The sequence below is a fragment of the Nymphalis io genome, chromosome 6 (genome assembly GCF_905147045.1).
Source record: "Nymphalis io chromosome 6, ilAglIoxx1.1, whole genome shotgun sequence".
NCBI lineage: Eukaryota > Metazoa > Arthropoda > Insecta > Lepidoptera > Nymphalidae > Nymphalis > Nymphalis io.
The window spans coordinates 1,938,610-1,956,300 of record NC_065893.1 but is presented as its reverse complement, the minus strand read 5'-3'; the positions used below and the strand labels follow the sequence as shown (position 1 = coordinate 1,956,300).

Here is a 17,691-nt window from a genome sequence, read left to right as displayed (position 1 = left end):
TTCGATGCGGATTGCAGGATATAAATGACTGTGGCAGAATTTCATACGATATATAGGTATCTTGACGATCACTTTCAAGCGATTGGAAGAATTACAAGCACATGCAAGTAGTGTTCAAATAAGAACCCGCTACCTTAAATCATAATCCGCGTATTTCAGCCACTCGACCATCTCGGCTGTTTAAACATGTACGTACATATCTTAATCTATAAAAACTTGCTCTTGCAATTGTAAAATTTAGTCATGCCATTTTAATTAATATATTTTATGTTTTTTGTAACAAGCTATTTATACTTAATTCCTTTAATATATTACTCAATAAAAAAAACAATATCCTCTCTACGGGCCAATTTAAAACTAATCAATAAAATATTTCAAATGATATTTAATTGCTTTGAAATAAAGATAATAATTTTTATAATATTACACAACATTACGATATATTGTGTAGAACTTTCTTTAAAAAATATATTTAACATTATTGTAACAGCCTGTGAATGTCCCACTGCTGGGCTAAGGCCTCATCTCCCTTTTTCAGAAGAAGGTATGGAGCCTTCACCGTATAGCACGCGATAAATTATAATCACAAATTAAGCACTTCAAATTCCATTGGCGCTTGCCCGGGTTTGAACCCACGATCATCGGTTAACATTCACGCGTTCTTACCACTGGGCCATCTCGGCACACATTTTACATTAGGCTAGAAATAATTTAGCAATTTATATATTAAATTAAAAAATGATAAAATATAATATCCTTTATTGTTTACTAAAAATCCGCGTCTTCGCCAGCGTAGAATTCAGTTTGCAACGAAAATCCTTTAAAATGTACCATTTCAACGAACAAAATGCCTTTGTGAATCACACATCTACTGGTGGTAGAGCTCGTCTGGATAGGTACCACCCACTCATCAGATATTCTACCGCAAAACAGCAGTACTTGGTATTGTTGTGTTACGGTTTGAAGGGTGCGTGAGCCAGTGTACTTACATAACATCTTTGTTTTCAAGGTTGGTGGCGCATTGGTGATGTAAGCGATGGTTAACATTTCTTACAATGCCAATGTCTATGGGCGTTGGTGACCACTTACCATCAGGTGGCCCATATGCTCGTCCGCCTTCCTATTCTATAAAAAAAAACATGAAACATTTAAATTATTAGATAGCAAACGGTATTCTAAAGTAAAAATAAGATGATTGTTTTGGTTTTGGTATTTCGCAAATTTTACGGTAAATTTAAATAAATTCAATTAAGAAGGGTTAATTATTTTTAAATCAATATCACATATATCTTTCTGATATTTCTCGACCGACTTCTACGGTGAGTTGCATTTTGTTCGTACAGAATCGCCGTACACGAAAACATTTTATATCGGATGGTTGGTGGTGTATCGTTTAATTCATTCAGACGGTTCATTGCCTTGCCAAGATTATGTTAATCTTTCACGTAGTCGGAGGTGAATTTATACGAAAACGTTATTCAATTTATGTTTTTTTTTCAGCGAAATAGCTTAATGAAAGACCTAGTGATAATTTATAAAATAAATCAATATTTAAGTATTTAACTGGAGAAAGAAATATTTTCTACTGAATATATACAACTATATTTCCCTGTCCGGCGTTCATGAAGTTGCGTCATTGCATATAATAACTCGTACCTAGATTATATTAGTACGGATTTTTTTTTATAAAAAAATTACAATCTGCCGTAATTTAATTATTTAATATGTCAATATTTTATGCTTTTTAAGACATTAATAATACGGGAAATAACTAAGTTATATTACACGAATATCTTCACTTATATTGTAATAATATACTTACACTTACATTATAATAATATAATATCTGTTTATGCTCTTAGCTGTACTGGCCATGACAGTGTCACCAGGCGAGAGGGCGACTACAAAGACATAAGCCAGACATTGAGAGCCTGCTCAAGGGCTTGAAATAAGCACGTCGTAAGGGGCCTGTGGTGTCGTCGTCAGCGAAAGGAAGGACATCTGTGTGTTATAACACTACACTAAGCAAATTCGGTGAGCAATGAGAGGTTCATGTTTTACTATGAACTGCACATACACAAATAATAAAAAAATCCCTGTGAGCGCGATTCTAAATTCATATTAATAGCTCATAAATCTATTGATACTACGTCGAAACCAAACCTACCAATGCCACTTCTGTGCCTTAGATAAAACCATAAGCTATTCCAAAAACAATGTTTGTTAGCCAACGCTTTTAAAAGGCAAACCTCTAGACCTATAAAACCAGAACACATTTTGCTTTTCAATATGAATCCCCGCACAAAACGCTTTTGCGAGGTTCCTTTTTTCCTTCATTTAAACTGGCAATAGTATCAGTAACAGCCTGTTAATGTCCTACTGCTGGGCTAAGGCCTCCTCTCCCTTTTGAGGAGAAGGTTTGGAGCTTATTTCACCACGCTACTCCAATGCGGGTTGGTAGAATACACATGTGGCAGAATTTCAATGAAATTAGACACATGCAGGTTTTCTCACTATGTTTTCTTTCACCGTAAATCCTGAGATGAATTTTAAACACAAATTAAGCATATGAAAATTCAGTGATTCAGGTTTAGTTCAGATTCACGGGTCCTGACCACTAGGCCATCTCGACAATCAATAGTAGCAATGACCGTTTTAAAGGAAATACTAATATTCTTACTGTGGTTATGGGGACACCAATAACCCAAGTATCAGGATCGACTTTTACTACGCTAGGCGACCCCAAAACCATTGGGCGATTGATGCTTAAACGTATGTAAAACAGTGGTACCCCACAGTAAGTTGGTCTTACAATTTTGTATTGCAACTTAAAGTACATTATATCGTTGAATTTATTAGTATTTTAGAAATAACAAAGGTAGGACAATAACAAACAATAGCAGCTGTGATAAATATAAATAGAATGAAATATTACTTCCGTACATAAGCGATAGTTGTATATGACATTGCTGATTCACGATGACTCGACAACTCTTAAATGTAGTTAAAGAGATGCACTTTTTTTGAACTTGACATTACCAACAGGATTCATTATTTTTACGAGCTCAGCTTTACTATTCGGTAAGAACTCATACAAGAAAGGGTAATAAGCGACTCGCGGTTACACGCCATTTTGATACGTGTATCCTTTAAATTATATAATTATTGTATTCAATGTCGCATAACACTTTCTGATATTTTACGTTGATTACCGACTTTGTTATTATAGAATAACTGTACTTGTACTTGTTAAGGCTTATATTTAAATAATTATTTGTTATCGATTGCTTTGTGATTCATATTAAATTTTTGATTAGATCGAATTAATTTCAAAACAATTTTAGAAATAAAATGCGTTATTTACGAATTATGTTTTACTTAACTAACTTTAAAATCTTCTTTTACTTATAGAAAGCTACATTATCAGCGAGTAACATAGGCTTTATTATATTATTCTCATGTACACCAAAGTATCATTTTTTTTTCATATAAAAGTAATTATGGGCTTAAAAAAGACAAATGTTCAACCCGGATGAAGTCGGGCCGCTAGTAAATAATATATAATTTTGTGTTTTGTAATTAATTATGAGTAGTATTAATAGACCTTTACCCCGATTTAAGATGTATAGAATATTATCATTATTATCTCTTCCACTAAGCAATAGTTCTAATTACATTCATTGTAATTATATTATTTCATCTATGTGTGTTTAATTTGTCAAGTCTATAAGTTATATATATACAGCTATATTGCACTTAACCCTTCGCCACTCAAGTTTTATAGTAAGAATTTATTTCTAAAAATAATAATGTATATTTACGTCTAGACTATGTTGGTATCTTTTTTAAACCTACATAATGTGGATAGAAAAGAAATAATCCTATGGAATTGTATTTGAAATCGTGTATAGTATAAGCGGCACCATAATCTGCGTGGTGTTTTTTTTTGTTTTACGGCTATCGCCATCTATTAGTTAGATAGTAAAACACATATTTCACGTTTATTTACCAATATCACTTATGTTGGAAAATTTTTAAAATTTATCGGTCAATGTTAAATTTAAAAAAATAGACATCTCAGATGCTGTTCCATAAAATAAAAAAAAGTATCTTAGAAGTATATTTTAAGCAACACAATATAAAATAATTTATAAAAATTATTTATATTACCTAAAATTATATTTAGGTAAAAAAGAGAATAACTAGGTCGAAATCAAAACATGAACTAAATAATTATAAAAGAAAACTACAATAGCAGTTAATAACAAAACATGAACGAAAATTTCAACAGCATACGACGTGATGACCTAGAAACTTATCAGTTCGTCAATGGAGGGTTATAAACATGCGAAAAAAACAGACATTTAAATATTTAAAATAAGAAAAAAAATAACAGCGCGCACACTGTTAATTCACTTAGTTTATTAGTGCCGGCTATTTATACAAATACAAACAACTCGACGCAAATATCAGCATTTTATTTCACACTCGACCAGATACAAACGTGCGCGTGATCATTGTACGAAAGTCGTGTTACATTTACAAATCGCGAAACATTGTGAACATGTGTCATTGTTAACGATTATTGATCAACGGAATTTGTGAGTATTATAACATTTATTTTATTATTATTAACTACATGAGATCATTATTTTTTTTCAATTATATTTGCGAATGAAAAAATACGTCTTAAAACTACGTTTACATTTTCTTAAAATAATTACAGAATATTAATAATTATACACTTAAGATTTTGTTTTTTTAATATAATATATGTAATAGGTATTATTATTTCGTTATATATCAAATAATACAAAGTAGTAAAATATAATAATTATTTATTGTGATAAATAAATGATAGGAAGTAACAGTGTATTATAAATTAAAACATATTATTTATAAAGCATAGTAAAAGAGTATGTAATAACGTTATAAAAAATTCAATTAGTTTTAGACTTTTTTTTTTAAACTGAATAAACACCAGCGTAATGAGATTAATGGCGCAGGTATTACAGTACTAGACCACTACTGACCGGAGGTGAATGACCTCTTACCATTATGTGGCCTATTTTCTAGCCGACACGGCTTCCATTGAAATACATCGAGTAAAAGAAAAATACGATATATTTATTTTGTAATAATTATTTATAATAATTATTATTATGTAATAAGCATTTAACGTGTACTAAGTTAAAATAACGACGTATGTATTTATTTAAATCATTTTGTATCATATTTGATCTGTCTATTAATTTTTATTTCGTAGCTGTTCTCGAAACAAAATATCTTTAAGAGATAAACATGACTTTTTTGCTTAGTAACTACTTTAATATTTCTGTATCTATTTTTTTTCTGGTTCCTACGATTTTTTTGCTTATAAAATATTCAATTTTTTGTCACTAATCGGCACTCATTTCGTTTCATACAAATCGCAGTTAACGTCAACGATATCCAATAAGTAATAAAAACTCGCAATATGCAGACATTCTTGCAGTGTTCCGTTATAGTGAGCCATAATCACAGGATAACTACTTACATTATATGTCCCGATTTACTATTCTTAATGATGTTTAGTAAAAAAAAAAAATAAAGCGCGTGCAACTCAGTATACAATACAAGTAAAATATTTCGGTGTAAAAAACTTTGCACTTAAACGTTACATATAGAAACTTTACACTAACAATCAACCTTGAAATTTTAGTACCATCATCATTTGTTTTATTTCAAACATGTTTTATATTTTTTCGTTCACATGTTTTGAATTTTAGCTTGTTCTTACAAACCGATTTACGTATAATTATACGCTTAGTATTTTTTTATGAAATAGTTAGGCGGACTCGCAAATGTGCCACCTGATGGTAAATGGTCACCACCGCTCATGGACATTAGCGATGTAAGAAATATCAACCATTCCATCGTCAATTCGCCCGACTAAGATGTTATGTCCCTTGTGCTTGTAGTTACACTGGCTCACTCACCCTTCAAACCGGAACACAACAATACTTAATATTGGTGTTTGGCAGTAAAATATCTGAAGAGTGGGTGGTACCTACCCAGACAGGCTTGCACAAAGCTCTACCATCAGTAATAAAAATTTGTGGTTAGAATGCGTGAATCTTAACCGATAATGATAACAGCAGTACTTGGTATTGTTGTGTTCCGGTTTGAAGGGTGAGTGAGCCAGTGTAATTACAGGCACAAGGAACATAACATCTTAGTTCCCAAGGTTGGTGGCGCATTGGTGTTGTAAGTGATGGTTAACATTTCTTACAACGCCAATGTCTATGGGCGTTGGTGACCACTTACCATCAGGTGGCCCATATGCTCGTCCGCCTTCCTATTCTTTAAAAAATAAATAAGAGTAAGTTATTTGTAAATGTCCCACAGCTGGACCTAACCTCTCTTTTGTGGTACTCTTTTGAACAGATGTTTTAAGCGCTAGATCGTCTTGTCGACTCTTCTGTACAAGTAAATAAAAGAATATATACAAAGAGATTATCTCGTCCATTCAATATACTCATTTACTTGCATCTCACATCACTTCAGTATAAGTATTAAAGTAATCTCAAACTCATTTCCTTATTGTCGTTATTTATATCTTGTTTGAACGTGGTTACAATTTAGTTCTCGAACGTAAAACTTCTCGATTTTAGTGTTTCGTTGATTAATTACATTAAAATGTATTAACATTTATATATAGAGGCCTGAGAATATTTCCACCATTTACCTTGGATCTATAAATAGTTTTTATATGAATAACAATCTTATCTCTACGACGTGTTTAAGTATATTTAGTTCCAACTTTTCGCCATATTGTGACGTAATAGCTAAATATAAACCTATTAAGCTAAGACGATTAAAAATATAATATTAACGAATGAACGTTTGCACGTAAAAGTTTTTATATGCATCTAGATTTCCTTGCTTATGCCGTTAATTTCTGTATCATTCTCAGAGAGGACATCGTCCTTATCATCATAACGCATTCAGAAAGCATATGAGTAGTGTGTTTTTAAATATTCTTTAAATAATTATTTTTGATACTCATATTAATGTATACTTTTTATATTTTATTTACATTGAGTTGAATAGTTCAAATACTTGAGTTTTTATATATTTTAAATAAATCTAATTTTAAGTAGCATGGTTGCAATAAGCACATTCAGACTTGCTTTTGAGTATTACCGCCTGTCACATTATTCATTAAGTAGCGTGCTTTTTTCACTAGCATACCCTTTTCATATACAAATGCTGATTAATGTTACTCATGGAGTATCATCGCCCCGAATGCGTGACGTGTATTACATACTTAAATAACATATCACAACACGAGTAACGCTATATCAATTAATAAACAAAGATTTTGTAGTTATAATTAAATTAATCTTTAATATTATGTAATGGAAAATTACATTATAAATTTAAAGTAAATTTTCCTAGCTACGGGGGTCGTCAATTATTTATATCATTGGAATAATAAGCGAACAAATATATAACGATAAGATTATTTTAGATTTAATAACAGCTAATACTAGCTTTATTATACCCATTCAATGTATTTACTTTGTAAATCAAGCGACTATTAATCATATCAAGCGTCTAACTGATAATGATAAACAAGTATCGTGCATTTCATCGTAGTACGAGTATAAGTATGTTCCAATCACAGTTTCTACATAATCGTACATATAAATTAAATTAACCGCTCAGAACATTATATTATAGACCACAGATATATGTGCAACCACAGATGCGCTGTCTACTCCTTTAACATTCTACAAAACCACAGATGCGCTGTGTACTCCTTTTAACTCTACAGTGTAATAGGATGTCATTCCGACTCAAATAAACTAATTCCTACTTCTACCGAAAAGTATTTAATAGAAAAATGAAAACCAACCCAACATTTATTATATAAAATAAATTTATTATAAAGTCGTATAATACGCCCGAGTAGACAATTAAAAGAAAAGGAATTTTTAATTTAAGCAGAGGCTATTAAGTAGCGTGCTTTTTTACTAGCATACTCAGTAGCATGGGCTCTAATTAACTATATACTACTATGTATGTATGTTTGTATGTAATAAATAGTAAGTAAATAATGTTACCTAAGCCTTAATTGGAATATAAAGAATATTTATATGAGAATAAATACATAAAAATTACAATTTAATTAATTTTATTCTCGTAAATTCATTACATAAATACTCAAAGGGATGAGATCTAGAAATGTTCTGATAAAATTGAATGAAATAAGCATTTGATAAGAGGAACATGTGTCCTCTGCTCTTGTAATGTTATTAGAAGTGAAGGGCGTTTTAAAATGTTTCCTCAGCAAAAGTATTTATGTAATATTTATTTCCTTGTAAACTATATTAGGTATTTAATACTATTATATAACTTAGTTCATAAATATATGTACCAGTTTGAAGGTAATATTTTTTTCAAATAAATGCGTTAATTTCTGTGCTATATTTAAAATATTTATTCAGTTATATTAACATATTTTATTATTGAAGTAATTATGGTGACAAATAAATACATAAAAGTGTTATTTCAATTTTCTTAAATGTCCAACCACGGAACTGGCGATTTCTATACTCTTGAAAAAAGATTTGGAGCGTATTCCATCAAGCTGTTCCAATGTAGGTCGATGGATATACTTGTGACAAAATTATATGCGACACTTGCATATTTAGAATGATTTCCTAACAAATTTTAAAATCAAGATAGAGAATTTCATAAAATCTATTTGATATAAATAAATAATTTCAATGAAATAGCAGTTTGTTTGGATTTAAGCTGTAAATCAATTTTATATTTGACAGGGGAAATTCACCATGTGCAAAATTAATTCGAATAGGATTGCAGGTATTTTTGGTAGCACAATAATAAGCAAGCTACGAAATTATTACAAATATAAATAAAAAAACATTTTACAATTACGGCTGTCGTTCGTTAATCAGCGTTGTCTAATTTCTGATTAATATCCGATGCATCATCACAATTTTGGTTTACCGAATGTATAATCGTGCGGTGTAACATTAAATTGATCCAAAGAGCATTCCATATAAGCCAAATACATAGCGTAATGATACTCGTAAACATGATAACATATTAATTGTATGTAATATTTCGAAAAAACTTTAACAAGGAATAATCAGTCTTATATATATATATATATATATTATAGTATAGGTAGGCGGACGAGCATATGGGCCACCTGATGGTAAGTGGTCACCAATGCCCATAGACATTGGCATTGTATGAAATGTTAACCATCGCCTACAGCGCCAATGCGCCACCAACCTTGGGAACTAAGATGCTATGTCCCTTGTGCCTGTTATTGCACTGGCTCACACAGGTACCACCCACTCATCAGATATTCTACGGCAACGCAACAATACCAAGTACTGCTGTTTTTACCTACCTACCTTTACTGTACTTTATTTATTTTTTTACTTAATACTTCGTTTCGTTTCAATAAGATACATTATAAAATCAAATTAGAATAAGATAAAATTCTTAAATATGAGATGAGAACCTTAATAGGCTACATTTTAGTTATATACTGGCAATTATGACAAATATCTATGAAGTATCTCTACATATTAACAAATTAATCCTCCGCGTCTGTCTGTGTGTCTGTCGGTCTGAACGAGATAAACTAAAATACTACCGAACTGATATTCTTAGGGTTTTCACCCATAGACAAGGTGATTCTCAAGAAAAGTTTTGATGTATAATTCTTTATGGTTATGTAGAAATAGGCTAAAATATGACGATGGTTATTTGGGATGTGGCAAAAAAACGCCAACTAGGATATTACATGTATTAAGATATATAAACATACATACATAGACGAAATCGAGATGGCCTAGTGGTTAGAACGCGTGGATCTCAACCGATGATCGTGGGTTCAAACCTGGGCAAGCACTACTGTATTTTCATGTGCTTAATTTGTGATTATAATTCATCTCGTGCTTTACGGTGAAGGAAAACATCGCGAGAAAACCTGCATGTGTCTGATTTTAATGAAATTCTGCCACATGTGTATACCACCAACCCGCATTGGAGCAGCGTGTTGGAATAAGCTCCAAACCTTCTCCTCAAAAAAAGAGAAGAGGCCTTAGCCCAGCAGTGGGAAATTCACAGGCTGTTACTTATAGGGTTCTACCGGAATTATGACTACCGGAATTACGAAACATTTAGGGGAATATTTAGTCATGAAATTTCGACAACATTAATCTCTAAAAGCGGCTAATCTATTTTTATGGAGAGGAAAAAGTTAAAAGATTCAATAAGATTTTTCTTTTGATGTTTAATTAAAATTGAAAACGATGCCATAACGATCGCATGATACGATTTTTTTTATATTTCTTTTGTAATGCTATCAGAAAATAATATGTTTTACAGTTATATTTTCCACGACTTCATTTTATATGTATTGAGTACATATAATATGTATTGCTCCCAAATAATGCATGTTGTATTTTGTATAAAAAATTAAACTGCATGTTGTTTGTAAATTAATGTGTTTGTTTTGATATAATAACCACTGGCGAATCATAAATAAAAAATATATATAAATTATAGGCACCCATCGCATCTGTTTATAAACAATCATTTATAAGTTAATCTTGAGAAGATTGCCTTAAAACTTGTAAGGATTTTCAATCAATTTTCAGCAATAAATATACTAATTAACAAAATATAATTTTCTATTACGTTGGCAAAGATCGTGACTGAGATTTTTCTGTATTTTCTGTAGTTTCATGTAAAAATTAATAATGTTTTAATTGTCCATCACGAGTTATTGAGTAAAAGTTTGAGACTAATTTAAATCACCAATATATAGATATTTAGACTTAACTGTGGAAATCCGGGACGGACCTATTGTATACATTCTTCTTGTCTTTATACACACGCTCAATTATAGCACACACACACACACACATTTACACACTCACGCATACACGGTTTGGATTAACTTACAATAATTAGTAATAAGACCCTTTGTAATACTTTTTAATAATTGAATGGGAAGGAACTGACTTATGACGAACGGGTAACACCAGTTCAGGAGTCAGGTCTACTTTTTAAAATATGTATGTATTTAACAAGATTCTGAAAATCAATACTATTTTTGTATTGTAAATAATTGATAATTACTATCAAAAACAACAACATTACTATGAACAAAACTAAATTTCATACAATTGCAATTTCATTTATTAGTATATAAATGAAATTGCAATTGTTCGCTTCGCTGCCACCGCTCAGAAATCCGGACGGATCGCTAGCTCACAGTCCGCAAGAGCAAGCTGATCTCCTGGCTAAACTCTTTGCCGACAATTCCGTCATCGATGATTGTAGTGCACTGCCACCTACAATACCTGCATGTGGCCATACGATGCCTGACATTAAAATCAGGCAACGTGATGTGCGTGCGGAGCTGCAATCACTTGATGTACGGAAAGCCAGCGGTCCCGATGGAATACCAGCCATAGTGCTGAAGAAGTGCGCAGCGGAGCTGTCTCCTGTGTTAACGCGCCTGTTCCAACTTTCTCTCTCTTCGGGAAGTGTGCCGGAGGCTTGGAGAAGAGCTAATGTGCAAGCGGTTCCCAAAAAAGGGGATCGGTCTGACCCGGCAAATTATCGGCCAATAGCTATCACCTCAGTACTTTGTAAGGTGATGGAACGGATTTTAAACAACCAACTGATCCATTACCTAGAAGATCACTCTTTAATTAATGATCGTCAATACGGGTTTCGACCAAAACGGTCCACAGGTGATCTTCTAGCGTACGTAACGTACCTCTGGGGTGAAGCTATCGACAAGCATGGAGAATCGTTGGTTGTCAGCCTCGATATCTCCAAGGCTTTCGACAGGGTCTGGCACAGAAGTCTTCTCTCCAAGCTGCCGGCACATGGTCTGCCTGCTCAGCTATGCACCTGGATTGCCAGCTTCCTACACAAGCGTAGCCTTCGTGTTTTAGTTGATGGTTGCGCTTCACAATTCTATGTAGTGAATGCTGGGGTCCCCCAGGGATCTGTGCTATCTCCCACACTCTTTCTTTTGCATATCAATGATATGCTCTCTCTTGGGAACATACATTGCTATGAAGACGATAGTACAGTGCATGGTGGATACCACGGACGCGCAGTGGCTGGGCGAGCGGAAATTGAGGAGAGGCGGAAGAATCTTGTCATTGAACTCGATAGGACGTTAGAGCTCATCGCCAAATGGGGCTCTGATAATCTTGTTGAGTTTAATGCCAAGAAAACACAGGTATGCGCTCTCACGGCGAAAAAGTCAACATTTTCCCCTCTTCCCTCCCTCTGTGGTACTCCGCTGGTGATGCAAAGCAAAATCGCCATGCTGGGGATTGACGTTCGCTGCGACCTTAGTCCAAGGGATTACATCGAGGCTGTTATAAAAACAGCTTCACGGAAACTCGGAGTTCTGAACAAGGTGCGGCGCTTTTTCACGCCACAACAACTGTGCCTGCTGTACAAAACACAGGTACGGTCTTGCGTGGAATATTGCTCGCACCTTTGGGATGGCTCCGCTAAGTACCTACTTGAGGCCTTGGACCGGTTGCAGCGACGTGCCGTACGCATTATTGGCGACGTAAAGGTCACAAACACCCTTGAACCTTTACAATTGCGTCGTGAGATAGCAGCACTGAGCGCTTTCTATCGACTGTATCACGGCGAGTGCTCTGAGGAATTATTCTCTCTAATTCCTGCTTCCCCCTTCCTTCTTAAGTCCACGCGAGCTGGTTCTCGATGTCACCGCCTAACTGTGACATCAATTCCATCGCGAACAAAGAAATTTGGCAACTCCTTTCTTTGTCGCACTTCCAAAAAATGGAATTCCTTACCAGCTCACGTGTTCCCCTCCTCTTACAACCCGGGTTCCTTCAAACGAGGCGTGAAGAGGCATCTTGCGGGCCGGCAAGGCGAAGGCGGCTAGTGCAGAACGTTTTTCCCGTCTGTACTGGCCGTCGTCGCGTTTGGACTCTACTACCACTTACCAACAGGTAGAGTAGAGTCATTTGCCCTCCCGGCGAATATAAAAAAAAAATAATAAAAAATAAAAATAAAAATAGGAGAGTACTCAATGACATAAGCCAATTGCTTACTTTAACAAAACCTTGTAGATATTCTTGGAAATATCTTTTACATTTGTTTATTTTTAATGTAACGAATTGAATATTTTATAACAAGACGACAAGAACATGAAATTCACGCTTGTCACGTCAATACTAAAAATTTAATTTAATTAATACTGCAAAGCGCAGCTACTTATATAATAATATTACATACTAAAACCATCTCCGAAACGAGCCGCATCTTCTGGTATTAGTTTTATGTATATTGATTTAGTATAGTAGTAGTTATATCAGTTAGCCATTACATAAATATTTCTCGTTTATTAATATAAACGAACGGAAAACTATTTATTCCTTGTTGTATGTAAGCGATCACTTGTATAAAATACATTGTTCTTTGTCTTTTTTTTTATAGAATAGGAAGGCGGACGAGCATATGGGCCACCTGATAGTAAGTGGTCACCAAACGCCATAGACATTGGCATTGTAAGAAATGTCAACCATCGCTTACATAGCCAATGTGCCACCAACCTTGGGAACTAAGATTTTATGTCCCTTGTGTCTGTAATTACACTGGATCACTCACCCTTCAAACCGGAACACAACAATATCAAGTATTGTTGTTTTGCGGTAGAATATCTGATGAGTGGGTGATACCTACCCAGACGAGCTTCCACAAAGCCCTACCACCAGAGTATAAAAAAATGTTATTATAGAAACCGTTTAGCTTATAGTTTTATAAGATCTTTCTATATGCATCGCACAACAAAATCAGATTAAGCCGGCCACAACGAACGAGCTCTAAACACGATTCGCCTAACGAAGAATGAAGATGAAATATATATATATATATATATATCTCTCTCTCAGATAATTTTACAAAATCAGATATCATGCAAAATTGCTACTAACTCGGATTTGATAGACGAACTACATTTCTTTTACCTCAAATTCATAGACAGACTGGCTGGTAATCACATTGGCACTGTTAAAAATATAAATCACCCCTTAAATTTATTTATAGTCAATGCGCCACCAACCTTGAGAACTAAGATGTTATGTCCCTTATACCCGTAGTTACACTGGCTTACTAAACCAAACCGGGTCACTCAGTAAATTGCTATTTCGTGGTAGAATACATATTGATGATTGGGTGGTACATATCCCACTGTACCACTAAATAGTCTCGAATCGTCATTTATTTATAATTTGATTTACATATATGCGGCTACGACTTCTAAGAGTGTTCTTTGCATAAATATTTCTCAATAAGATCGATAATATTAGCTGACAATCGATGTAACTTTGGCACTTAACCTTGATCTCAATTGCAAACTAACGATAACTCGTGGAGGCGTTTAGGAGATACATCGAATTATAATTTTTAATCTTTTAAATTTTACGTGTATAAAAATTATATTACTTTCAAGCCTGAACTGAGCACCATTAGCAAAGAAAACATATTGAAAATGTTATAATGTTAATTGTCATGCGATGTCTGTATATAATATATTGTTTGGATAATTTGCATTGGGAGAAATTATTCTTGAGACAGAGAGTAAAAACATTGCATTTTCAAATTGTTTCCACATCATTTAGAAAAAATATACGAAAATTCTAGAAGGATTTTAGTAAGATTAACTAATATCCGGTTGCTGATGAAGCCACGGCTTGTGTTAAGCTATCCAATTTTAGTATTGCACAAAATACCATGTTGTGGTAAGTAGCATAATTAAATATTACATTACGAAACGATTCGTCGAGGCCGCTTGGTCGTTGACCAACTGACGAGTTCAACTTGCAAGGCTGTCATTATGATATTCACAATTTATAATGAAATGATCGAGTGCAATGGATGAATATATAAATCTAAGAGCAGGTTTACATTAAGTCGAACCGATATATATGCCGCTGACTAGCTGCCGTCCCTTGCTATTCATGTTATACTTTTATTCATGCCAGAATCATTACCAAGCGAATCGTAAGTTGTACTACGAAGTATCAGACCGGCGTTTATATCACTAGTTTTCGATTCTTGCTATTTAGACTATGTCACCTAAACTCTTATCGTACTTAACTCATCATCGAGTTGTTGTTGGGTGTACTAAGAGTATGTTTACATTACGTCAGTCCGATTTTTTTGTTGCTAGCTAAATGTCTATTGCTATTTATACTAAAGTAATATTGTGCTTATTTAATATTATACTTTTATCGACGTCAGACTCGTAATCAAGCAGCTGCTGAATGTACTGACATGAAGTTCACAAAACGATAGACAGATATTTGTGTCGCTGGTTTGCTGTCAGCTCTCGTTATTACTATATTAATTATATTGTGCATACACATAGGTCCCGACTTGGAGATCCAGTGAAATTTGAGGCTTCCTATTCCGAAGTGGTTAGAGTAAAATTAAATGGTTTTTGACTAGTGCATACACTGACTATGTTCATTTTTTAACTGGCCAGATGTAGCTGCTTAGACTATTATATGTCGAATTTATAATTTAAACGACATTGTATACCATTTGAACTGATATGAACCAACTCTCACGTCGCATTTATCATTTGCAATTGTAAATCCATACTCACGATAGCGTTTATTCGATTATTTAAATATCACGATCGAAAAGTTTTTTTTTTTTTTATACTGGCAATATTTTACAAAGTTGAAAGATAGTTAGTAGCTTTTTAATATGTTAAGTATTACAAACATTTAATTTTTTATAATAGTTTCGACATAGTGATAACGGTTATTTTTATTAAAGTCTGTTTTAAAATTGTACGTAAAAGAAATAATGTAGTTTGTTTGCTTGAAATTATCAAATTTTTCACTAATTCTTTGCGGCAGCTGTAAAACATCTTCAAATTGGTACTTCAGCTGTTGATACTGCAACAAACAATGAATGACGATGAGAATATATTGACCATTTAATTATTTAATGAATAAAATATGATTTTTCAATAAGAAAATAATTAATCAGTAATTTCTTATAACAAAACTATTTTCGTATCGTGCAAAATTATAAATAAAACAAATCAATAAATTAATCACCATTGTCATTCCAATATAAATTATTCGAATGTATAATTGTATAATTCGCTTGGTAGAAATATTTGAACCTTGGCGTTGATGGCAATACAAAGAATCTCGTGTCCTTATATAACTATACCAATTAATATCTTTATAATCTATACCATTAATGACACGTGTTTACTAATGCCTATATGAAAAAAAAACTTAACCTATATATATATATATATTTTATAAAAAAATTTATTACAAAAAAATTGTAGTATATAATATTATTAACGTGATAAGCGTAAATTTCATGTTCTTGTTATATATATTATATAATTAACTTATGCCTCTACTAGCGTGTACTTAAGCTTACAAAGTCCTAATTTGTGTCAATCATTTACCATTTCTACTTTTTTAATTTTTACTTTTTTAATATCGGTTAAATTTTTTTTTTTCGTCATTCTCAAACAGACTAACAGCGCAGATTTTTATAATAGCAACAATTAACTAGTATTAGTAACTATCGATGTCTTACTAATTGCAAATATGTAATGGACACTAATGCCAATAAAAGTGTAATAATTTCAAAATATTATTGATTTTGTGTGTTTTTAATTCGAAAATATAAAAACCTCAAAATGAAAGTAATAATAAGAAATTGTTTTCTTTGGCAGTTTGTATTACTATTTTCTTTTAAAATAAATACAGTGTGTGACTTTATTTTTATATAAATTTTCGCACATTTTATTTCTCGTTCTGCTTATAAATGACCATTTATTTAATTTAACTAGAGATAAAACTAGTGGTTCTTTATTCAAGGTTACGGATTCAAATCCGGGTAAGAAATTCAAGAGCTAAAATTGTTTCGACACATTTCGAAAACAGTTTTATCGTCAATATCGCCATGCAAGGATTCAATGATACTGTCATCACTAATAATTCTCCATTAACCCTTAATTATAAGACGTTCTTTTTTACATCTCAAGCATTTGAGCTATTGAAGCTATGTTAACAACTATAGAAAACCAATATCGAAATGAAAACAGAAATACTACGTCCTATAAAAGCATTCTCGCATTCTATTTTTGAATTTATTTTAACAGATTTCAAAAAAAACGATAAGTTCACAATTTTCGGGTAAACCTTTTTCGTTTAACCTATTTCTATTTAACTGATTCCAAATTGGTATTGGGAATTGTTATTTTTTATTTTGAGCTTACATATAGTAGGAATAGGCAGTCTTCAAGTAATCTTTATTTGGAACAAAAATATTTTAGTACAAAAAAAAAACGAAAAGGGATTAATAAGAATATTTAAAAGTTACCTCTGATGCAAGTAAGGTTGAAATAATAAAAATTATACTTTATAATATAATATTTTACTTATATAAGCATTTCAATTTAAATAAAATGAGGATAAATATATTAGAGTAAAATAATTGCAGTTTATTAAATGAAATGTTTCGCAAATAAATGAACGCGATTCAAACTCAGAAAAGTGTAATTGGAAAAGTTTTAAAACGTCGAATTAATAGAAACTTAGGACTTACAACAAA

The 17,691-nt window shown here is 32.6% G+C and overlaps 1 protein-coding gene across 1 annotated transcript in view; it reads left to right on the top strand.

The window, feature by feature from the left end:
* The first annotated feature begins 4,461 nt into the window (after positions 1-4,461).
* Positions 4,462-17,691, top strand: part of LOC126769143 (alkylglycerol monooxygenase-like) — a 37,140-nt gene continuing 23,910 nt past the window's right edge. The window contains exon 1 of the mRNA XM_050487755.1: positions 4,462-4,601. The gene's annotated coding sequence lies outside the window, so the exon portion shown is untranslated. The remainder of the gene's footprint in view (positions 4,602-17,691) is intronic.